The sequence below is a fragment of the Tachyglossus aculeatus genome, chromosome 5 (genome assembly GCF_015852505.1).
Source record: "Tachyglossus aculeatus isolate mTacAcu1 chromosome 5, mTacAcu1.pri, whole genome shotgun sequence".
Lineage (NCBI taxonomy): Eukaryota > Metazoa > Chordata > Mammalia > Monotremata > Tachyglossidae > Tachyglossus > Tachyglossus aculeatus.
Window position 1 is genome coordinate 53,279,569 of NC_052070.1, and position 21,632 is coordinate 53,301,200.

The following is a 21,632-nucleotide window of genomic DNA, read 5'->3' on the forward strand; positions in this document are numbered from 1 at the left end:
CAAAATGGGGATGGGTCCTGAGATCCCGGTGCTGGGGCAGGGGTGCTTGGGGCAGCCCACAGCCGAGGTCTATACAGCTTGTTGTGGGAAGGGAATGTGACAGTTTATTGTTGTATTGTACTCTCCCAAGCACTTAGTACAGTGCTCTGCACGCAGTAATCGCTCAATAAATTTGATTGAATGAATGAATGGACGAAAGAGCAGGTCGGGGAATATGGCACGGACACGTGGGACTTGAGCTGGATTTGAGGGAGTTGCATAAATCAGCAAGGTAACTGGAGCCAGAGACCCCTGGTCCTTGTGAATGTGGCATTGCCTCCTGGGAATCACCCTTTCCCCTGTTTTCACCCCTCTTCTCTGATCGATCGATTAGTCATATTTGTTGAGAGCTTACTATGTGCAGAGTACTATACTAAACGCTTGGGAAAGTACAATATAAAATATAACAGACAGATTCCCTGCCCTCAACAAGCTTACAGGCTAGATGGGGAGAGTGCCTTCAGGCACTAACAGCACTGCTACTAAAATAATAATAATGATGGCATTTATTAAGCACTTACTTTGTGCAAAACACTGGGGCTCTGGGGTAGATACTCAGAAGCAGCGAGGCTTAGTGGATAGAGTACAGGCCTGGGAGTCAAAATCAATCAATCAATCATATTTATTGAGCGCTTACTGTGTGCAGAGCACTGTACTAAGCGCTTGGGAAGTACAAGTCGGCAACATATAGAGACAGTCCCTACACAACAGTGGGCTCACAGTCTAGAAGGGGGAGACAGAGAACAAAACAAAACATATTAACAAAATAAAATGAATAGAATAGATATGTACAAGTAAAATAAATAGAGTAATAAATGCATACAAACATATATACATGTATACAGGTGCTGTGGGGAAGGGAAGGAGGTAAGGCGGGGTGCATTGAGAAGGGGAGGAGGGGGAGAGGAAGGAAGGGGCTCAGTCTGGGAAGGCCTCCTGGAGGAGGTGAGCTCTCAGTAGGGCCTTGAAGGGAGGAAGAGAGCTAGCTTGGCGGATGTTGGGAGGGAGGGCATTCCAGGCCAGAGGGATGACGTGGGCCAGGGGTAGACGGCGGGACAGGGGAGAACGAAGCACGGTGAGGAGATTAGCGGCAGAGGAGCGGAGGGTGTGGGCTGGGCTGTAGAAGGAGAGAAGGGAGGTGAGGTAGGAGGGGGCGAGGTGATGGAGAGCCTTGAAGCCGAGGGTGAGGAGTTTCTGCCTGATGCGCAGGTTGATTGGTAGCCACTGGAGATTTTTGAGGAGGGAAGTAACATGCCCAGAACGTTTCTGGACAAAGACAATCCGGGCAACGGTGTGAAGTATGGATTGAAGTGGGGAGAGACAAGAGGATGGGAGATCGGAGAGGAGGCTGATACAGTAGTCCAGACGGGATAGGATGAAAGCTTGAACGAGCAGGGTAGTGGTTTGGATGGAGTGGAAAGGGCAGATCTTGGCAATGTTGCAGATCTGAGACTGGCAGGTTTTGGTGACGGCTTGGATGTGAGGGGTGAATGAGAGAGCGGAGTCGAGGATGACACCAAGGTTGTGGGCTTGTGAGACGGGAAGGATGGTAATGCCGTCAACAGTGATGGGAAAGTCAGGGAGAGGGCAGAGTTTGGGAGGGAAGACAAGGAGTTCAGTCTTGGACATGTTGAGTTTTAGGTGGCGGGCAGACATCCAGATGGAGATGTCCTGAAGGCAGAAGGAGATGCGAGCCTGGAGGGATGGGGAGAGAGCAGGGGTAGAAATGTAGATCTGGGTGTCATCAGCATAGAGATGATAGTTGATGCCGTAGGAACGAATGAGGTCACCAAGGGAGTGAGTGTAGATCGAGAACAGAAGGGGACCGAGAACTGAACCTTGAGGAACCCCTACAGTAAGGGGATGGGAGGGGGAGGAGGAGCCTGCAAAAGAGACTGAGAATGAACGGCCAGAGAGATAAGAGGAGAACCAGGAGAGGACGGAGTCTGTGAAGCCAAGGGTGGATAGTGTGTTGAGGAGAAGGGGGTGGTCCACAGTGTCGAAGGCAGCTGAGAGGTAGAGGAGGATTAGGATAGAGTAGGAGCCGTTGGATTTGGCAAGCAGGAGGTCATTGGTGACCTTTGAGAGGGCAGTTTCCATGGAATGTAGGGGACGGAAGCCAGACTGGAGGGGCCGAGGAGAGAGTTGGTGTTGAGGAATTCGAGGCAGCATGTGTAGACGACTCGTTCAAGGAGTTTGGAAAGGAGTGGTAGAAGGGAGATGGGGCGATAACTAGAAGGTGAGGTGGGGTCAAGAAAGGGTTTTTTTAGGATGGGAGAGACATGGGCATGTTTGAAGGCAGAGGGGAAGGAACCAGTGGAGAGTGAGTGGTTGAAGATGGAAGTTAAGGAGGGGAGAAGGGACGGAGCGAGAGATTTCATGAGATGAGAAGGAATGGGGTCAGAAGCACAGGTGGCCAGAGTAGCACTTGAGAGGAGGGAGGAGAGCTCCTCTGAGGATACTGCTGGGAAGACTGGGAGAGTAGCAGAGAGTGTCGAGAGCCAGGGGGTTGGAGAAGGGTGGGGAGTGACTTTGGGGAGGTCAGACCTGATGGATTTAATTTTATTAATGAAGTAGGAGGCCAGATCGTTGTGGGTGAGGGAAGGAGGAGGGGGAGGAACCGGGGGCCTGAGAAGGGAGTTGAATGTACGGAAGAGCACCTGAGTTCTAATCCTGGCTCTGCCACTTGTCTGCTGAGTGACCTTGGGCAAGTCATTTCACTTCTCTCAGTTACCTCTTCTGCAAAATGGGGATTAAGACTATGGATCCTATGTGGGACAGGGACTGTGACCAACCTGATTAGCTTGTATCTACCCCAGTGCTTTGTACAGTGCCTGGAGCATAGTAAGCGCTTAACAAGTATCATAAAAAAAAGTCAGCATCTGCATCTTGTGGCCTTCAGATTCCTACTCTTGACAATCCTTCACCTGGAGGAATCCTAAACCACCTTCCCTGACCTCCTGTACTCATCAGTCAGTGGCACTTATTGAGCACTGACTGTGCAGTCCCTCTCAGGATTACAAATGGAGAATTTCCAGTACTCTGCCAATCTCGGCTAGGGGAGGAAGAGTCAAGCAGAGGCATTTCCAGTCCATTCCTAGCTTGGCCAGTGGCTAGCGAGTGGAAGGCAATCTGCTACAAGTCAAAACTCACCTTTGCTGGGCAGCAGCGGCATTGGAGAGAGTTAAGGGTGGATACTCAGGTTTTCTGTCTGGAAGAAGGCAATGGTAAACTGCTTCCATATTTTTACCAAGAAAACTCTGTGGAAACACTACCAGAATGATTGCAGATGGAGGTGGGGCTTTCTGGGAGAGATGTGTCCATGGAGTCAATATGGGTCAGAAACAGCTCGACAGCGTAAGACAAGACTGTGCAGTCACGTTTGATGTTCAAGCAACATACCCATGGAAATCTCTCCACTTGGGCTAGGCACTAGCTGAAATCCTGTATTCATTTCCACGAATAAGCCTCTGTCATCTGAAGATGATTCAAGCAAGAGCCCTGGTTTTCAGAAAAGGAAGTAACAAAGGGAAAATAAAGGACAAATGCAAAGAAGTTGGGTGGAGACATTTATACATTAAAGACTTTCTTATTAATAGTACACTGGTCACAGTCCTCTGGAACTACCCCCGCTATCTGAACAGATAACTGCATGATCAGACCAGATTCTTGACCTTAAGCCTGTTGTGAGCAGGGAACGGGTCTACCAACTTTGTTATATTATACTCTGTCAAGCACTTAGTACAGTGTTCTGTACACGGTCAACACTCAATAAATACCACTGTGATCGAGGCAAGATAGAATCCATCCCTTAAGTCTGGAGAGGAAGAAGTTGGAAAGTGTTTTGCATGAATGTTGATACCCCACAATTATTTCTAGTGTCCCACCAAGGTAATCTGCTTTCTGTGGGCCTAAATCAGATAAAATACTTATCCTGACAAAATTTCCAGTAGTTGAAACAAGTATAGTCCATGGGGTTACTGTAGAAGAGAATTAGAGATCTCAAAGATTGGAGAAGAAAGCTATTAAAATTCTCCCATCCTATCCCAGTCAAGCCTGGAGAAAGGATGCTCCCAGTTAGCATTTTGAGAAAGAAGTGAGAGGTGAATGGATAGCTAATAATTAATAACTGTGGTATTTAAGTGCTTACTATGGGCCGGGCACTGGGAACGGGTACAGAAAGGTCAGGTTGGACAGAGTCCCTGTCCCACAAAGTACTCATAGTGTTAATCCCCATTCTGCAGATGAGGTAGAGAAGTGAAGTGACTTCCCTAAGGTCACATAGCAGACAAGTGGTGGAGCCGGCATTATAACCCAGGTTCTTCTGATTCCCAGGCCTGTGCTCTATCCACTAGGACACATTGCTTCTCTACTTGAGAACATGATAGAGAGAGACACTCTTGTCTGGCATGATTCATCTGCAGTCCAGCCTGAAGGATTGGGAGTGGTCTGAATTTGTGACTGAAAGAAGTGCACTGTAGCAAGGTACAACCTCCCTGGCATTTCAAAGGAATGTTCATTTAGACTCTGCAAGCTCCTTAGAGGTAGTATGAGCAAAAGGCTGGTTCTCACCCTCTGGGAGCTCATATTCATCAGGAACGAGAAGAACAAAACTTGGTCTTTCCCATCACGTTCTGAATGGATGTGGTTAAGATTATGGGGAACCCTTTCTCACTTCCTCTGATGGCCTAGTGGAAAGATCACAGGCCTACGAGTCAGAAGTCCTGGGTTTTAGTTTTGGCTCGGCCACTTGTCTGCTGTGTGACCTTGGGCAAGTCACTTAACCTTTCGGTGCTTCAGGTTCCTCCCCTGTAAAGTCAGGGATAAAATATCTGTTCTCCCTCTCTCACATTGTGGGCCCTGAGTAGGACAAGAACTATGTAGTAGTAGTAGTAATAGTAGTAATAGTATTTATTAAATGCTTACTGTGGGCAGAGCCCCGATCTTGTATTAGCACCAGTACTTAGCACATAGTAAGTGCTTAATAAATGCCATCTTCACCATCATTGTTATCCTCATCATCATCAGGAGGAGGACAGAACCTAAGGAAAGGGAGGATTCTCATTCTGCTAATAAAGTTGGAGGAGCAGTCTTTAAAGTAAATCGGGGTGGTCTTCAAGAAGAGAAAAATTGTCCCCCCCTCCCTTTCTCTTCCTAGGCCACATTTTGTAAACTGAAGTCAATATTGGTAAGGGTTTGGTATCGAGTGGACTAGGAACAGGCAGGTGGTTGGGCTTCTCTGAATCTGGGAACAGCGAAGGAGGTGAGGCTGCATTTGGATTTGCACCCTTTATTCTTCCCTTCATTTACCCCATCACTTATGTACATATCCATGATTTATTTATTTATGTCAGTGTCCATCTCCCCATCCAAAGTGTAAGTTTGTTGTGGGCAAGTGCTTAGTACAGTGCTCTGCACACAGCAAATGCTCAGTAAATATGATTGATTGGCTACGGAGGGGAAGGGTCTGTGGCTAATTTGAGAGGGGAAGAGGGTCCATGTAGATGCATGGCAGAATGATTGTTTCACAAGGTGGTGACCTCAGCCAAGCACTTGGGCTGGTATATACAACTGAACATTAACGGGAAAATGATTCTTAATTAGGAGAAGCAGCAACAGTTGGAGGGAAGGGCGGGAAACAGCAGCTGGCCCTCTGCCCGCTGCTCAGCATCCGTCACCTGACTGACAGGCCCTTGAGTCGGCACGGCAGCCTGCAGTGCCCGACTACCCACAGTCCTCCCTCAGAAAGAGAAGGAGCAGGAAAAGTGTCCGCTGCTGTAGGAAGGCAGTAATTGATTGATCAATAGTATTTATTGAGCACTTACTGTGTGCAGAGCACTCTACTATGTGCTTGGAAGAGTACAGTATAACAGAATTGGTAGACACCTTCCTCTCCCACAAAAATGCAGTGTGGTCTAGAGGGTAGAGCATGGGCCTGAGAGTCAGAAAGACCTGGGTTCTAATCCAGGCTCTGCCACTCATCTGATGTGTGACCTTAGGCAAGTCACATCACTTCTCTGTGCCTCAGTTACCTCATCTGGAAAATGGGGAGTAAGACTTTGAGCCCCAAGTGGGACAGGGACTGCGTCCAACCTGATTAGCTTGTAGCTGCCCCAGCGCTTAGTAGAGTGCCTGGAACATAGTAAGCATTTAATAATTACCACCAATTAATAATAATAATAATAATGATAATAATAACAAGCATTAAGGAAGGCACTGTATCGGCCAGCGTACCAAAGCGGGTGAGCAGTAAGGATGAAGTTTGGAATATCTTGTTTCCACCAGGTGCCTGAGACATCCCATTGGCCCTGCCAATGCAACTGTTAGAATATGTCTGTTTTATAGTTCTATTGTACTGTCCCAAGCGCTTAGTACAGTGCTCTGTACACAGTAAGCACTCAATAAATATGATTGAATGAATGAATTTGGGGAGATATCGAGTACCCGGTGGTTAAAACCCAGCAGGCTTTCGAGAGCCTGGTTTGCTTTCCTGGAGTGTTTGTTTTACCAGGCTCCACTAATTTTAACTGCCCGCCTCTCGTATAACATTGCTTCACTGGTACACACTTGATGCCGGCTAAGTGCCGGTAACAGATGTTAATTCTCATCTGGCGATGGGAAACTCATGTACAGGGATATTACTTCTTTTTATGAATATTTTAATATTAAAACAGCAAATCCCCAGCAGTGCTGAAGCAGCACTTTTCGTGCTTATTTTAATGCCACCCAGCTCCTGGCTAAGGCTCGCTTCGTAATATCCGGAATATGGAACATAGAACCTCGATCCCTCTCTATTGAGCCAAAAACCCCTCTCCATTGAGCGGAACGGTGACCGTGGTGCCAGCCAGTTGATAAAGAAGTAAATAAATAAGGGTCTTGATTTTCCGTGGTTCCTATTTTGGGAAATAACAAAATAACAATAATGAATGGCCCATATTATTTTTTAATAAAGTAGGAGCCAACTATTCCAGGCATTCATTCATTGTCATGTTTATTGAGCACTAACTGTCTGCAGAGCACTGTACTAAGCCCTTGGGGGAGTACAGTACAGCATTAAAGAGACACATTCCCTGACCACAAGGAGCTTACAGTCTAGAGGAGGTGAGACAAAGAGATACATTACAGACATGTACATTAGTGCTGTGGGGCTGGGAGGGGGGACAACAAAGGGAGCAAGTCAGGGCAACGTAGAAGGGAATGGGAGATGAGGTAAGGGGGTGCTTAGGCTGGGAAGGCCTCTTGGAGGAGATGTGCCTTCAATAAGGCTTTGAAGTTGGGAAGAGGTTTTTGGGGTGCCAGTACACTGATGACACTGGGGTTCTTCTGACACTAGGCCACCCCGTTTCTTGTTTCCATTGAGCAGTGTGGGCCAGAACCCTCTCAGGAGATAGGGGTGACACCATCCCTATTATGGTGCACTGGATCTTCTCTGTGTCAGGGAACCCCACCCATGGATACAACTGTCCTTCCGCGAAGCTCCTGCTGCCCCGGGAGATTGCCCTCCTGCCTGCCCCTGTGCAGACAGGAAGCTCCCGGGCCTCACTTCCTCCATGATTTAGATTTGTTTTCTCATCTCACAAGGGCACCGAGTGTTTGTTTAGCACGGTGAGGGGGTGTATTTTTAGACTCGCCAGCATTTTCAGAGCCAGAAGAATGTCCCTTTGGCTCATTCCTTTGGGGTCCCTGCCAAACTTCCAGTACCGGATGGAGTGCACGCCCTTATGTCCTCTACTTCCCCCGCTTCCCGACCGCCCCTCGGCTCCTGTTGGATCCCCCTGGGGCTTTCGAGGTTTGACTGGCCTCTGATCAGTGAGGAAATCAACGTAGGCCCTGAGAGCATTGCTCTCTGGCCTGTCCCTCTCCTGGGAAGCAGTGTGGCCTAGTGGAAAGAGCATGAGACTGGGAATCATTCATTCATTCAGTCATATTTATTGAGCACTTACTGTGTGCAGAGCACTGTACTAATCATAGGACCTGGGTTCTAATCTTGGCTCTGCCACTTGCCTGCTAGGTGATCTTGGTCAAGTCACTTCACTTCACTGTGCCTCTGTTGCACACCTGTGCGCTGGGGATTCAATTCCTGCCCTCCCTCCTACTTAGACTTTGAGCCCTATGTGGATGGGGACTGTATCCAACCTGATTATCTTGTACCTACACCAGTGCTTAGTACAGTGCTTGGCATGAGAAGTAGCATGGTCTAGTGGATAGAGCATGGGCCTGGAGTCAGGAGGACACGGGTTCTAATCCTGGCTGTCACTTGACTGCTGTGTGACCTTGGGCAAGTCACTACGCTGTTCTGTGCTTCAGGGATCTCATCTGTAAAATGGGGATTAAGACTGTGAACCCCTTGTGGGACATGGACTGTGTCCAACCTGATTATCATGTATCTATCTCAGAGCTTTGTACGGAGCCTGGCACATAGTAAGCACTTAACAGATACCATAAAACAAACAAACATAATAAGCGCTTAATAAATACCATCATCATCATCATTGTCCGCTACGTCAGTCGATTCTAACCGGCCCCATAAGCCTTCTGGGTGTTCCTGCTCTCCCTCCTTGACTGGGGGCAGAGAACAGGCTAAATCGGGAAGTAGACATCGGACTGGGTGGAGATGGGAGGGGCAGGGACTTAACAAAGCTATTGTGATTCCCCTCCCTGGTCCCCGTAAACACTGGTATAGCTTCCAAGCCATGATACTCATCTTGTGGAGCCGAGGCTAGACTAAAAATAAAGATGGTGGGCAGAAAGGACCCCCGTGCTTGCTCAGGACTGGTCAGGTAAGAGTCCAAGAGAAAACAGAACTGTATCACATTAGCCCAGACCTATGGCCACTCTGGATGCCTTGCAGTTTGTCTATTTTTGGAGCTGTTCTGAGGAAACCAAGACTGTGTGGAGCCCATAGATGGACAGACATGTCCCATATAGGTTCTCACAGTCTCAATCCCCATTTTCCAAATGAGATAACTTAGGTGCAGAGAAGTGAAGTGACTTGCCCCAGGTCACATGGCAGACAAGTGGCGGGGCTGGGATTAGAATCCAGGTCCTTCTGATTTCCAGGCCCAGGCTTTTCCCATTAGGCCAAACTGCTTCTTGTTTCTGTTGAGTATGCTGGGCCGAGGGCCTGTGGGGAGGTAGGGGTAGAGCCATCCCTTTTAAGGGGCCCTCAGCCTGCTCCGTGTCACTGAACTGATGGACCTCGGCTGGTGCTGCTCTTACTGAAAATCCACCACACCCTATTGCCCCCTGGCTTTGTTAATTAACAGATTAACTGTAGTATTTGCTAAACTCTTGTTATGTGCCAAGCACTGTACTAAGCACTGGGGGAGATACAAGATAATCAGGCTAGACACAGCCCATGCCCCACATGGGACTCACAGTCTATATAGGAGGAAGAACAGTTATTGAATCTCCATTTCACAGATAAGAGACTGGGGCACAGAGAGTGAAGTGACTTGAAATTACATTTTCTTGCAGCCACTTTTGGGGAGGAATGGGAGAGCACTATAGAACTCTCTTTAGGGAAGGCAACCTCTTCCATTTGCTCTTCAATCTTGTCATTTCATCCTTTGAAGCTGAAAGCATAACAGACATTGCCAAAGGACCACTATCTTCATTCTCTTGGGCAAGGTTGAACTTGTCCTTTTTGTTTGGGGTTTGGGCTATTTTGGTTAGCTTTTTCTTAGTGGGATTTGTAGTGGGAAAGCTCTAAAATGGTTGATAAATCTGGCAAATGAATTGTTTTAGGGCAGAGTCTGGCCTAGGGCATGAGAGTGGAAATGACCATCTTTGCGTCTGTGAGTTCTGGTAAAGTGGCAGAGTGGACAAAATACAATTGACAAAGCTTTTGTTGGTGGCGGATCTTAAAAAGCATTTTGGGAAAATTCAGCAGGGAGATTTCAGTTTGTCAAACCAGATCCATTCATTTGAGAGGCCCTGGACTCTGCCTATCTAATATGAGCTAGATCTTGGCCGTTTCGCCCTTTCTTTAAGCAGCCTCTTTCCTGTGTGCCGTGAACGTCTTGTTGATGTGGACAAAGCCAAGTCATTGCTCCCTTACAGTCAGTTCTGCTATAACACATGTTTCCATTACACTGTTTAAGTAAGATGCAATGGAAGGATTAGGGACCATTCTTCTGATAACATAAGTCTGTTGGTATAATACAATCCAAAATTAGTCAATAAGTCAATCAATGGCATTTATTGGGTGCCAACTGTGTGCAGAACACTGTACTAAGCACATGGGAGAGTATTATAGAATAGAATTGGTAGACCCAATCCCTGCCCACAAGAGGTTTCCAGTCTAAATGGGGAGGCAGACATTAAAATGAAGAAATGGTTGTGCACATGGCATCACTCAAGGCTAAACTTTCCAGATAACTGCCACAGTTTTTACTGTAACCATCCACGATTTTGTGCTTCTTTGTGTTTTCGTAATTTTACAATGTTTAATACAGAAATATAGCAGTGACTCTGAGGAGTGAAACGAGTTGTAGGAATTTGTATCAAAAAGTCCAAGTCCAGTTTCTGACTTTGAACCATGTACCTCTGTCCCATTCATACCCACTGATTCAATGCTTCCTGGAATGTGATTTTCCCAAAGCAAGAGGTAACGATAGTAACAATTATGATATTTACTAATTGCGTACTAGGTGCCAAATACTGTCTTAAATGTCAGGGTAGATATAAAGTATGATATCACATACCATCCCCATCCCTCATGGGACTCACCTGCTTGAAACAGGAGACAAACTCTTTCATAATCTTCAATACACAGCCCCTGAATTAGCAGCATAGCCTAATGTATGGAGCACAGGCCTGGGAATCAGAAGGTCATGGGTTCTAATCTGGGCTCTGCCATTTGTCTGCTGTATGACCTTGGGCAAGTGATTTCCTCTCTGTGCCTTGGTTCTTTCATATGTAAAATGGGGATTAAGACTGTAAGCCCGATGTGGGACAGTGACCGTGTCCAAATCGATTTGCTTGTATTCCCCTCCAGTACTTAGTACAGTGGGCACATAGTGAGTGCTTAACAAATACCACAATTGTGATTATTATTATCATTATTAGGAGACCTGGATTCCAAATCACTCTGAAAAGCAATATTGGCTCTCACCTCAAGATTTTCTGTCTACTGTGTAGATTGTGTGACTGCAGAGTCTGCTGCTAGCCTGAACCCCAAGTCCCACCCCAGATCTTTCCTTAGGTGTTCTTGGCATTGCAGCTTCTGTCTGTGGCTCTCCAAGTGTTTCCCCGTAGGATGGTAGACAGGGTCTCCTGTAGGAAACTGAAACAGAAAATTGCAAGTAAATGTGTTTTCATGGCCCTATGGAGCCATTAGCAAATGTCAGTGAAAAAGGTTGAGATACAGAGCCAAGTGGGTGCTGAGTTGGGGGAGGAACCCAGGCAACTGGGTTCTAATAATAATAATTATAACTATTTGTTAAGCACTTACTGTGTGCCAAGCATTTACTAAGCGATGGGACAGATATAAGGTAATCAGGTGGGAACACAGTCTCTGCCCTACATGGGACTCACATCTATGGGGGAGATACAAGCTACTCAGATTGGACACGTGGGCTTCACAGTCTAGTAGGAGGGAGAAGAGGCTCATTGAATCCCCATTTTACAGGAAGCTGAAGCTTGGAGAAATTAAGTGACTTGCCCTAGGTCATACAGAATCCTTTGGGTGTCCTCAGAACCAGCTTTGCCTGCCAGCTCTCCATGTAAAGGTAGAGGTGCAAAACCAAAAAGAAAACTTGAGGAGCAGTGCGGTCCAGTGGGAGGAACACTGGCCTGAGAACCAGAGGATCGGCTTCCTGATCCTGGCTCTGCCAGTTACCTGTTGTATGATTTTGGGCAAATCACTTTACTCCTCTGTATTTCAGTTTCTTCATCTGTAAAGTGGGGATTCAATTAGCCTGTTCTCTATTCCTACTTGACTGTGAGCCCCACATAAGGCAGGGATTGTATGTGACCTAAATAACATATATCTACCCCAGGACTTTGAACAGTGCCTGACACATAGTAAGCACTTAACAAATACCATCATAATAATAACAACAACAATAATAAAAACCTCCCTTCCAGAGTCCAACCTTCAGTGGGGTTGTTACCACTGGGATGATTCTCTCTGCCTCAAACCTTGGAACTCATAAAATGAGTTGTTAAAATTCTTGGGGGAGCCCAGACTCTCTCTCCTATGTGAATACATATTACTGTCAGGGAAAGGGAGAGACCAAAACAGACTCAAGCAGGAGAAAGGTCAAATGTGGTTAAAATGTAACCAGCCCCTAATGTGACTCCCAGGACTCCTCATTCTCTGGATTTTCCAACTCACCTTAGCCAGCTAGCTCTGGCCCCAGCTGCTTAGAAGGCCAGGAAAGCCACCAGCATGTGTCACATCTGGATAAATGCCACTTTGGGAATATAGACATGTGGTGTTCTAGTGCTTGCAGCTCTGTGTACCCAATATGTGATGCCCATGGTGGAAAAAAAAAATTCTTCCTGACACAACTGCTTTATAGAGTCCCCTCCCTTGAGTGACATGAAAAACATTAATGGAGTTGTGATTTCAGTCAATCAATTGTATTTACAAAGCAATCACTGTATGCAGAGCACTGTACTCAGCGCTTGGGAGAGCACAATATTTTCTCTGCTTGGATGACCATGTGGCACTGACAGGGAGTTCAGGTCTCCAAAGACTGGGTTCTAGTCTTGGTTCTGCAAATAGCAGAGTGCCTGGGGGCGCTGGGCCAACAGCGCTGAAGGTTTCTGCCTGAAAAACCATCTATGGCCGGTATCCTGAAAATTAGCCAGCCATTGTGGGCAGCAAAAGCCATGACGGCTACCAAGACAACCCCTCTGACATACTACTGACTCTATTCTGTTGTCACTTTGCCTGTAAATGGGTCATGCACATGACCTTGTGGAAAGGGCACAGGATCGGGAGACAGGAGTGCTGGAATCTAATCCTGGTTCCACCACTTGCCTGCTGTGTGTCCTTGAGCAAGTCACTTCACTTCCCTATGCCTCTATTTCTTCATATATAAAAATGGAGATTAACTATCTGTTCTCCCTCCTCCCAGATTTTGAGTCCCATGAAGTTCAAGAATTATGTCTGATCTGATTGTAGCCATCCCAGAATTTAGCACAGTGTTTGGCACATAGCGATGAGAAGCAGCATGGCCAAAGAGGAAAGAGAGTGGGCCTGAGAGACAGAGGATCTGGCTTTTAATCTCAACTCTGCTACCTGCCTGCTCTGTGACCATGGGAAAGTCATTTAACTTCTCTGGGCCTCAGTTTCCTCATCTGCAAAATGGGGATTCAATATTCATTCTCCCGCCCTCCACCCTTCAAGTCCAATATGTGACAAGGTCTGAGACTGACCTGATTATCTCATATCTAACTCAGTACTTAGTGCAGTGCTTGGCACATAGGAAGCACTTAACAAGTACCACAATCATTGTTATTGTTATTATTATAAGCACTTAGCAAGTAATGCTATTATTATCATTATATCCACTTTGCAATAGCAAATAACACTATTGTTATTATTATGATTATTATCATTATTTCACCCACTTTTCAATGAGCTGCACCCATTCCCATCTACTCATTCGTTCTAAAAATAAAAATGATGGTACTTGTTAAGCGCTACTATGTGCCAAGCACTATTCTAAGCACTGAGGTAGATACAAGGTAATCAGGTTGGACACACTTCTTGTCCCACATGAGGCTCACACTCTTATCCCCATTTTGCAGATGAGGTAACTGAGGCACAGAGAAGTGAAGTGACTTGCCCAAGGGTCCTCCTTTAGGCCTCCGAGAACACGAATGGCAGGAATTAGGGAGTGTAAGTGATGCGTTACAAACAACTCTCAATGTCATCAATCAATTAATCAATAGTATTTATTGAGAGCTTTCTGTGTGCAGGGCACTGTACTAAATACATGGGAGAAAACAATATAAGAAAGTTGGTAGACATGTTGCCTCCCACAGTGAGCTTACCATCTAGAGGGGGAGATTCCCATTATGATCCTTGGTCCTGACATGTCAGGAGTGGGGTGAAGGCATCATTCCCATTGTGAAAATCATTCAATCAATCCATCAATATTCCCTACCAAATATGTGCAGAACACAGTACTAAGCGCCTGGGAGAGTACAATAGAATTAGTAGACACAATCGCTGCCCTTAAAAAGTTTATGATTTGGGGTGGAGAGACAGAAACTAAAATGATAGGGAGAAATAGGAAAAATTAGTGTTTTAGTAATGGAGTATAATAAAAGTAAGTCATATGGGCAGTAGAGGGTATCTAAGTGATAAGGTAGTGCAGAAATGAAGTGGCAGTGGGGAGTTACAAAATTGGGGAGATTAGAAGTAAATTGGGGAAATTTTCCTGGAGGAGATGTTATTCCAGGAGGGCTTTGAAGGTGGAGAGAGCACGATCTGCCTGAGGTGCAGGGAGGTTCTAGACACAAAAGAGCAAGAGATTGGTGGTGGGAGAGAATGAATTAGTTAGTTTAGCTTGAAAGGAATGAAGGGTGTGAATTGGGGTATAGTAAGATAAAGGAGTGGATAAATAGAAGGGAGAGAATTTATTTAATACCTGAAAGTCTGTGGTCAGGAGTTTCTGTTTGAGGCAAAGAGGAATGGGCATCTCTTGGAGGGATTTGAACAGTGGGGAGATGTGTTTAGAACAATGTTGAGAAAAAATGATCCAGGCAGCAAGCTGTGTTACTGTGGCCACTTGAAAATGAAAAGCTTTATCATCATTAACTAGTTGGTCTGCATCATACTCGGATGTCATTTCAGTTGTCCCAAGTTGGCAGGAGATAAACCAGGCCCCAGTCGCCAGCAACTTGCCATGGCCTTGGGCTAATAGAGCATGATTGGGAACCAGAGACCTCCAGGTTCCTTGCTGTCCATCTCACCCAGCTCCTTCTGGGGCTGGAGGTGACTGTGGGACCATTTCCAGGGAATCCCAAGGTTCCACCTGGATACAAGAACAGCTGGCTTTCTTTGCTCTTCTTTGTTGAGCACTGAGCTAAGGTTGAGGGAGGCTGAAGTTACAGAAAAAGAAAGCAATATTCAGAAAGGTTTTTCAATCAGGGCTAACATTTCCTAATCCCTTAGACGGTGAACCCCATATTGGGCAGGGATTGTGTCCAATCTGATTATTTTATTTCTATTCCAGCACTTGCTTCAGTAGTTGGCACAAAGTAAGTGCTAAACAGATGCCAATACTGTTATTTTATTGTTATTATCATTATTGTTATTATTACTTCAAAGTTACTTGATTAACACACTTAGCAAAATGGGAACCAACCATTATCAATCAATCAGTGGTATTTACTGAGTGCTTTCTGTGTGTATAAGTACTTGGAAAAGTACAATAGAGTTAATAATAATGATGGCATTTGTTAAATGCTTACTATGTGCAAAGCACTGTTTTAAGTGCTAGGGAGGGTACAAGGTAGTCAGGTTGTCCACCTTGGGGCTCACAGTCTTAATCCCCATTTTACAGATGAGGTAACTGAGGCCCAGAGAAGTTAGGTGACTTGCCCAGAGTCACACAGCTGACAAGTAGACATGATCCCTGCCCACAAGGAGTTTAAAGTCTAGACAGGGAGACAAATATTAAAATAAATTAAAGGTAGGAGAGGTGGAAGAGTATAAGGATATGAACACTAGTTTTGGGGTGGTGGTGATGAATATCAGAGGGTTTAAAGAGTTCAGAGACAGGCACATAAGCAACACAGAGAGGAGGGCAAACAGGGAAAATGAGGGCTTATTTAAGAAAGGTCTTGAAAGAGATGTGATTTTTGGAGGGTTGTGAAGGTGGGGAGAGTGGTCGACTGTCGGTTATGAAGGAAGCGGGAGTTCCAGGCTAGAGGGAGGATGTGGGCAAGAGATTGGTGGCAAGATAGACAGATTGAGGAACAGTGAATACATTGACTTTAGAGGAGGGAAACTTTAGAGGAGGGAACTGTGCAGGCTGGGTTGTAGTAGAAGATCAACAAGGTAAGTTAGGAGGGAGAGAGTTGATTGAGTACTGTAAAGCTGATGGTAAGGAGTTTAGATCTTAATTGAACCATTAGATCCCACAAGATGGGAATGTCTCATTAGTCCCTGAGGATAACCTGAGGGACACCTAAAACAGAAATCCCAGGCCAATATTTTCTGAGTGTTCAATCTCTCAAGGTTGGTGTTTCTGCTGAGGCTCATTATTGAGCTCTCACAATGTGCTGGCCCCGGGGGCATACGACTGGGGAGGAATCATTGCAACTGTCAGAGCAGAGTGGCTGTTTCTGATGGTTTGGGCAGAAATATGTTTGAGGAAACTTGTTGCAAAACGTTAAACCTAAGGCTTCAAGGAGAAAGTGCTGCCTAATACTTGTGATATTTGTTAAATGCTTCCTGTGTGCCAAACACTGTACTACTACTAATAATAATGTTGGTATTTGTTAAGCACTTACAATGTGCAAAGCACTGTTCTAAGCGCTGGGGAGGATACAAGGTGATCAGGTTGTCCCACATGAGGCTCACAGTCTTAATCCCCACTTTACAGATGAGGTAACTGAGGCACAGAGAAGTCAAGTGACTGGCCAAAGTCACATAGCTGACAAGTGGCGGAACTGGGATACTAAACACTAGGGTAGACACACGGTAATCAGCTTGACCACAATCCCTGTCCCAGGCAGGGCTCACAGTCTAATGGAGAGGGAGAACACGTATTGAATCTTACAGATGAAGAAACTGAGGCACAGGGAAGTGAAGTGATTTGTCCAAGATCACACAGCAGGCAAGTGGCAAGCTGGGATTAGAACCCTGGTTCCCTGTCACCTGGGCCCATGCTCTTTCCATGACACCATACTGCTTTCTAACTTTACGAGGTAGTAGTTATGGTAGTAATGATGTTTATTGAGCCCTCCCTGTGAAGCCTTTTGCAAAGGTAATCACAGAAATACAAGACACGTTCCCTTCCCACAAGGAGTTTGTCCTTTAATGGAGGCAGCATAAAATATTTACAACTAGGGTAATCAGAATAAACAATTGTATAATTGATAATGCATATTTATATACACAAGGGCTGAGGAAAGGTATAAGTAAATATAAAAGCAGCAGAATTAGCTGGTGGAATGATACAAATCTGTGTGTTGGAGTCAGTCAGTGAATGTTTGGTGGAGGAGGGATTTTGGATGGGTTTAGAATGGGGTAAGAGCTAGGGTCTGTGGAATTAGGGAGGAGAGGGAGTTCCATGCCAGTGGGACGTGCTGAGTAAGAGGACAGAAGTGCGAGAGTCGAGTGAGATACAGTTTAGAAGGTTGTTTTGTGAAGTATGTATAAGTGGGCTGGGAAGTAGGCTGAATTAATAGAATAACTATGTATAAGTGGGCTGGGAAGTAGGCTGAATTAATAGAATAACCTAGTTAGGGTGTTTTCAGGGAGATGTTGAGGTGATGGGGTTCAGTTGCACTTCAGCTGCATCCCTGAGAATTTCTTTTTACAAAATTTGGGCTGTCCCCATCATCCAAATTTCCCTAGAGTTTCCTAATATTCTTTCACATCTTTTATTGGTGAGAAAGAAGTCTCCATAAATCTTTAAGACCCCTGAAGAAGACTGTTAATTAGGAGAAGCCGTTGCTGAGGGGCACTAGATACTTAATTAAATTCATAGAAAGCTTCTTTTTGGTTTGGTCTTACCAGAGAATAAACACACAACTTCACCCTTTTGTGATCACTGCCCAGGTTGGGTGGTGGGTTTGATTTTGTTGCCCATTTCAAAGCAAGGAAGATTGGGAAAATATAGCCTGTGGGATGAAAGGAGACCGAGAGGAGGGAGGCCTTGAAAATTGTGAAGGAGGTTGGAAGGGCAGTGGTTACTTTGTCTAGCTGTTCCCTATAGAAATGAGCCACCGTGTGGTGTCCATGGCAACTCTTCCTGCCTGGGATTGCAAGGGGCGGAGGAGCCAGAGCATGTGACAACTGTATTTCTGCTACTGTCTCATCAATACAGTGTGCCTGGGAGGTGGGGAATATCGGTCGCATTCCCAATTTTACAGAATACTGAAAAGGAAGTAGGCACAGAGAAGTTACATGACTAATCCAGTATTCCACAGGTAGTGAAGGGCAGAGCCAGGGCTTGAACCGTAGTCTTTTTTTTATGGTATTTGTTAAGCATTTACTACGTGCCAGCCACCGTACTAAGCTCTGAGGTAGATACAAGATTGGACATGGTCTGTGTCCCACATGGGGCTCAGAGCCTTAATCCCCATTTTGCAGATGAGGTAACTGTGGTACAGAGAAGTAAAGTGATTCACCCAGGGTCACACAGCTGACAAGCGGTGGAGTGAGGATTAGAGCCCAGGTCCTTTTGACTCCCGGGCCCGTGCTGTACCCACTAGGCCACACTGGTCTTCTGGCTTGGAGGTGCCCTGCTCTTCTTTAAGCCACCCTTCCAAGGCAAAATCAAAAAGCAAAAATCTACCTAACTGTAGAGTCACTGGGTGACATTCAATAGCCTAAAAGCTTATTGATCGGAGAGTAGAACTGAGGACCTGGGTTCTAGTACCACTCTGCCTTTGGCTTGCTGCATATTGCTGTAATTGATAGGTGAAAAAATAGGCCACTATACCTTGGGCAAATCTCTCCTCTGTGCCTTAGCTTTTTCACCTGTATAATAGGGATTCATTACTTGTTCTCCCTCCTATTTAAACTGAGCCCCATCTGGAAGAGGGACTCTGTCTGACCTGATGATCTCGTATCTACCTCAGTGCATAGTACAATGCTTGACACATAATAAGTGCTTAAAAATACCATTATTATTATTAATAATAAACATTTGAGTGTCATGATGGTGATAATGAGAGGGAGGAAGAGCCTGGATCTTGAAGCCAAAAGCTGCACTTTCCTGGTCCTACCTGATTTTAATCCCCAAATACAGCAGGGTTGTTTACTTGCTTTAGTTTGGGGTATATGACTGGCTCTTTTCCCTCGTCTAATGCAAGTCTCATTACTGCTTTCCCAGGCTCCTGAGGATGGCATGAGCTAATCTTTTATCCATTCATTCAAAGAAAAGGTTAATCAGTTTCCCTCCTAGGAGCACCAGTTATTGTGCGGGTGGCTTTTACTGGCACTGCACGTGGGCACCAGAGGGAATAATGTGTATGCTAATTTCATCATCATCCTCAACAACAAGGATTTCGTTAGAGCCCACTGGGTGCTTAAGCAGTCAGCCAATCGTATTTATTGAGTGCTTATTGTGTGCAGAGCACTGTGCTAAGTACTTGGGAGAGTACTCTATAGCAATATAACAGACACATTCCCTGCCCACAACAATAATAATAATAATAATGTTGGTAATTGTTAAGCACTTACTATGTGCCAAGCACTGTTCTAAGCGCTGGGGTTGATACAAGGCTAGCCATTTCCTGGGTGTTGAAATTCTACTTCAGGGAATGAATTCGGCCCCAGCCCTCAAGGAGTTTACAGTCCAATGAGGGAGGCAAAGCAGAAAAATAGCATAAGTAATCATTCTGCCCATTTTTTATGGTATTCTTTAAGCATTTACCCTGTGCTGGGAACTGTACTAAGCACTGGGTAGATACGAGTTATTCAGATTGGACACAGGCCATGTCAGTCAGAGTGCTTACTATTTGCAGAGTATTATACTAAGTGCATGGAAGAGTACAATATAACAATATCATAGGCACATTCCCTGCCCACAGTTAGTTTACAGTATAGAGGGGGAGACAGACATCTCATCCTATCCCAACTGGATTACTGCATCGGTCTCCTTTGTGATCTCCCATCCTCCTGTCTCTCCCCACTTCAATCTATACTTCGTGCTGCTGCCCGGATCATCTTTGTGCAGAAACGCTCTGGGCATGTTACTCCCTTCCTCAAAAATCTCCAGTGGCTACCAATCAACCTACGCATCAAGCAGAAACTCCTCACTCTCAGCTTCAAGGCTCTCCATCACCTCGCCCCCTCCTACCTCACCTCCCTTCTTTCCTTCTACAGCCCAACTTGCACCCTCCACTCCTCTGCCGCTAACCTCCTCACTGTGCCTCGTTCTCGCCTGTCCTGCCATCGACCCCGGCCCACATCCTCCCCCTGGCCTGCAATGCCCTCCCTCCGCACATCCGCCAAGCTAGCTCTCTTCCTCCCTTCAAAACCCTACTGAGAGCTCACCTCTTCCAGGAGGCCTTCCCAGACTGATCCCCCTCCTTCCTCTCCCCCTTCCCACCCCCCTGCCTTACCTCCTTCCCCTCCCCACAGCACCTGTATATATGTATATATGTTTGTACATATTTGTTACTCTATTTTACTTGTACATATTTATTCTATTTATTTTATTTTGTTAATATGTTTTGTTTTGTTGTCTGTCTTCCCCTTCTAGACTGTGAGCCCGCTGTTAGGTAGGGACCATCTCTATATGGTGCCAACATGTACTTCCCAAGCGCTTAGTACAGTGCTCTGCACACAGTAAGCACTCAATAAATACGATTGAATGAATAATATAAATACACAACTTATATATGCTGAACATGGGGTTCACAGTTTTAATCCCCATTTTCCAGATGGGGTAATTGAGACCCAGGGAAGTGAAGTTACCTGCCCAAGTTTGCACACAATAGACAAGTGGCAGAACCCAGCTTCTTCTGACTCCCATGCCTGTGCTCTATCCACTAGGCCATGCTGCTTCTCTAGCCCATTGTGTTCCAAGTGATGGGAAGAGCAGATCACAGATTGCCTTGGTGGTAAGGAGAGTTAAAGGGACCAATCTGGGAAGGCTTCCTGGAAGACATGATCATAAATTTTGAATTCCAGAAAGGGAGGGAGGAAGTATTTGGCAGGGGCAGTGAGGCTGATCCATGCAGAAAGGTTTAGGCAAAGCCTCACAGGACAGAGAGAGCGGCCAGGGCTCAGGGGCCACCCCAAAGCTGTCATTTCTGCTGGATGGAGAGAAAGAGCCATCCCGAAGGTCCTTAGGAACCATGGAGAAAGCTTTCCATTGAATTTTAATTTTAATTTGAGGTGTTCCTGGCCCTCGGGCCTGTGATAAGTCCCCAAAGAGTAAATCATTGCCCTGTTCCCTCAACTTGTACTCAGCAAAGCAATGAGACTGACGTTGTTGCTGACCAGAGCAGCAGTTACATTTCTAACTTTCCAAACAAGTGATCGCTCTGCCATTTTTGTTTTATGGTATTTGTCAAACACTCATTGTGGGTCAAACACTAGTCTAAGCATTGGGGTGGGTACAAGTTAATTAGGTCAGACACAGTCCCTGTCCCGCGTAGCTTTCACAGTCTAAGTAGGAGGGAGAATGGGTATTTAATCCCCATTTTTGAAGAAACTGAGGCACAGAGAAGTTGAGACTTGCCCAAGGTCACACAGCAAGCAATTGGGAGAGCCACTATTAGAACTCATTTCCTCTGACTTCCAGAATTGTGTTCTTTTCATTAGGCCACACTACTTCCCAGCAGCTCCTCTGGGGGCCTCTGTATGTCACGTGACAGTGTACAGTAGGATCCTGCCCATGTAGTGGTCAAACCCATAGCAATGGTCCTACCCTTTTACCTAGGGT

At 45.8% G+C, this 21,632-nt stretch overlaps 1 protein-coding gene and 1 non-coding gene across 3 annotated transcripts in view; both read left to right on the forward strand.

Annotated features, from left to right (window-relative positions):
• Nucleotides 1-21,632, forward strand: part of KAZN (kazrin, periplakin interacting protein) — a 1,120,978-nt gene that overhangs the window by 962,527 nt on the left and 136,819 nt on the right. The gene's annotated exons all lie outside the window — the stretch shown is intronic.
• On the forward strand, nt 3,045-3,182 carry LOC119929413. Its single transcript, XR_005451538.1, has one exon. It is a non-coding gene; the product is annotated as a small nucleolar RNA SNORA7 (small nucleolar RNA).